This window comes from Atta colombica, unplaced genomic scaffold (genome assembly GCF_001594045.1).
Source record: "Atta colombica isolate Treedump-2 unplaced genomic scaffold, Acol1.0 scaffold121, whole genome shotgun sequence".
In the NCBI taxonomy this organism is placed as follows: domain Eukaryota; kingdom Metazoa; phylum Arthropoda; class Insecta; order Hymenoptera; family Formicidae; genus Atta; species Atta colombica.
Genome location: NW_017259208.1, coordinates 390,027 through 394,341, shown reverse-complemented (window position 1 = coordinate 394,341; position 4,315 = coordinate 390,027).

Sequence of the window (4,315 nt, the reverse complement as noted above, 5' to 3'; positions counted from 1 at the left end):
AATTTTAATATAATTAATGTAATATAATGAAATGCGATTTCTTTATATCAGATAAATCGGACTTCAAACTAATTTAAGCAATCATATTTGTAAAACTAACTGATGGCTATATATACTCAGCAAACTGATATTTGATCTGTTCAAACTGAACTTCCACGTTGGAGAGAAAAAAGGAAAGATGAACAGGAAGTTCAGCTGAAAAGAAAAAGAGATTACCATCAATTGCTGGGATGTAAAATATGAGTTTAATTGTGCTTAATTGCAGCACTAATATTCTTCTTCTTACTTATTTATTATATTTTTAACTTTTATTTTTTATATAGCAGTTATTATTAGTTTGTTATAAAAGTTGAGCGAAAGGAATTAAAATTAATTTAATATTCACCTGTATATCTCAATAAAATTTCAACAGATTGCGACCTTTATATCAGAAAAATCAGACTTCAAGTTAAACAATAAATGATTTATAAAACATGCTATTTATATAAAACATGAATCTATTTACGCTATTAGAGCACTATTCTACTTCTTTTTAATTATTTATTAATTTTTTAATTTTTATATTTTACAGCAGTTATTATTTCATCACAAAAGTCGAACGAAGGAAAAAATTTAATCGTGCCAATATTAAAGTATTATTAAATTAATTTTACGTTCATTTCGATATATTTTTAATTTTATGATTGTTATCTTTAATTTTTATATTTGAGTTCAATATAATTTCCAGATTGAGAAAAAAATTGTAATTGATCTAAATCTTTTATTTATTTAAATGAGTTTCTATCTAACCAGTCACTTCTGTAAACAGACTTTTGCTGCGACGATTTTTAATCGATGTATTATATATATTTTCTATAGTTTTTTCAATAGGCTTAATAATATCATCAATTTCAGATACATGGAAATGAGTTGCAGAAGAATTTTGTTGTTTTATCATTGATTTTGGCGAAACTGTATTTTCATTAAGATTTTCTTTAGCTTTGTTGCATAATTTTTTATTTGCTATCCTTATCGATTTTATATCCTTTTTCAATTTATTTTTATTATATCTTGTCCAGCAGCGTTCGAAATTCATGAGAACGTCTTTCCAGATGCACAACTCTTCCACTGGAAAATAAAATTACAGTTGATGAATTGTTCAATTTAATTATAAATTGTAAATTCAGATTAGTAAATTATTTTTTAAATATTCGCCAATCTAAACTTTTGTACTATCACAAACAATGGAAAAAAATTTGAACGTAGTATTTTATACTTTCTATTAAAAAGTATAATGTTGCATTAATATTAGTAATATATTTATGTTTTATAATGTCATAAAAATGAATCTCGATATCAAAAACGCACATTTAATCAAATTTTTAGATTTTATGAAGCATTTATAAATTGGAACTGACTTCTTGTCAAATTTATGAATAAAGCTTATCTTTAATCTTAATTATATCATTTTAAATGTCTTACCATACAAAAGTAGTGTTATAAACATAAATAATCCCGTAGGCAAGTTTGCATTGGGTAACACAGTGTATGCCAATCCGAAAAGAGCTGGCCCTTCGTGAAAAATCATCCCTTCAATAGTATTGACAAGCCATGGCAAATAAAGATACGGAATTCCATATATGTCGCCAATTGTTAGCATTGTTGTAGATATCAATGCTGCAAGCAGGTCTCCTATCATTATCTTAATCCTCAAATCTGCATTTAACAAGAAATTATTTTCTAAGCATTGTTATTTCATGCTCATGTTAATTAATCTTGTCAGACTGAAGCTTAGTTACTATAATTTCGGCGGAATATATTATTAAAAACCGCAGGTCTTGTTGAAATAGAGCGAAGTAAATTGCGAGAACCAGCTTCCAGAGCGATTGAGCTTAAACAATTAGTAGCAAAATACATTATGCCTAAGTATAGCATCTTGATCTGAAATAAATATAAAGAATAAGAAATACGTATTTTAACTGTTAACCAATCAATAATCAACAATTAATTAATTATTTAAACTAAATGTCAAAAATGTAGATTATTTTTGTATTCTATAATAACTGTCTTAATTATAATTTTAGTTGAATAACAAAATGTAAAAATTTTGGGAAAATAATAAATTGGTGAATTATTATTTTTAACTATCAAGTGAAACTAGAACTGAAAGAACTGGCCACTTATTTAATAAGAATTAATGGAAAACCAATTATACATATATATTTACCTTGGAATTTCTTATTTCATCTTTAATTTTTGTGTCTGAAATCGATATTCCCGAATTGAGAATCATGATTAATTTAAATTTTTTGTTAAATTTCTCAAAAATTTCTTTAGTTATTATTGCATTGATTGCTTAATGTTAGCTATTTGATTGGTTATAGATCATTATACATGTATCATCCATAATTTGTCCGAAAGTTTAATGACACAAACAAAAGACAGAGCAAACAATAATTATCTAGCTTCAGCCATATTTTTTTATGTTTTTTCTACATGTTTCTTCTTGATTTACATTTATTATATTTTATATACGTTCGAGTTTCTAAAATAAAAATATCATATTTTTTATTTATACGAAAATGTAATATATTGTGTGTGTAATAAATAAAATAAATGTAATATATTGTAACAAATAAACTACTTACTTTCTCACTTTCACTTTTTTACATATTGCATATTATATTCGAATTTCATTTATAATTCTTATCTCCATCTTCTTTAAAATTAAAACTTAAAAGAGTCGTATTTCTGTCTGGTTTTATTTGATATCTTATTTTATTTAGTATTGAGATTTATAAAATAAAAGATACATATACATATGATAATTATATCAAGCAATTTCGAATAACACTTAAAAGCTTTTGCTGCTTAAAATCTCTACGTAGAAGAAAAGACAGACGACATCGTGTGCGGCCCGAAGATCCGCTCATTGTTTGTCTAATGCATATTGACTATTAACAGCAGATCCGTTTGCCTTATAGGTCAAGCTGTGTCTACGTCACGTCCTTATTCGCTAAGCAGTCTCATCGCTCCCGGTTATCTTCGGCTGCCATCCATATTCGGCGATCTCATCCATGGGCAATGCCAGTCGCATTCATAAAAGCGTCTACCTGTTTGGTGAGTAGAACGCATTAAATACCCATGCATTAAGCGAAAGGACATCGTCATAAGTTTTAGCGTATTCAGCGTATAATACCTCACGATAAATAGCACGTACTCGTGAAGCTCCATTTATGTTATAGAACATTGTTTGCCAAGATCATATAAATCGTATTAAAAATATGTAAATTTAATTATATAATTATATAATCATTTTATAAGTGAATTATTAGCTTCAAATAGGAGAAACAAAAATAACACGATGATCGATAACTGGATACATAATTTATGATCGTTCATTTTGTGATATGACAGAATATCTCTATTGTAACTTCTCTCTTTTCATATGACAGCAAATGGAATAAAATAAGCATAAAGAAATCTAAAAAGTTATAAAAAATAAAAAATTGTAAGATTCAAATTTGTTGAACAATGAATTAAAAAAATATTATTCGATATGTTAATTCTTAAAAGCTTCGTAAACAAACAAGAATAACAGTTTTATAAATTAATGTTAAAAATCTTTTAATTTCATTATTATTATTAATTTTTCTTAATTGAAACAAAATACAGATTAAACGAAATATGCAATTTTTATTGAGAAATCATAGTAAGAGTGAAGACAAACCACTCTTTAATGTCACACCGATTATATATTACTGATAATATTTTGCCTATGCGATCCGAGCAATTTAAGAAGTTCCAGAACGAGCCTGGAAGCAACTTCGGAATCGAAAGCGGGCGTGTTCGATCGAGAAGACTTAGGGTGTGTCGAAGATTACGATCGATCTGCTCTTTAAATTCCTTGCGAAAGCCTGCCCTCGATATCGCTGGCGCGCAGATTCCCGTCCGACATCTCGGTCGGCTGTTTCGGCATCACGCACCGTACGCGTTTGCGACGAGTAGAAGCAGACGACACACATGCGTACACACATCGCAGTACATACCGCGCGCGTCGTATCATCGTATGCGCGAGGACGTGTACGGGGACACGACGAGTACGTGTCCTGCGAGCGAGAGGTGATCGAGGGATAGATGCAGAGGAGAGCCGTCGTGGGCTCTCTGCTTCCGCGTGGACGGACAATCGCCTTTTGACGTGCGTAGCGACGTGATTAGCTACTTTCGCGCCCCGAACATGAGATTATCTTCTTTTGCCTTGCATGTGGACTTGAAGAGACTCTGTGAGTCTCCGTGAAAAAATATAAAGCTCATATGGCTATATTCATATTGTTTG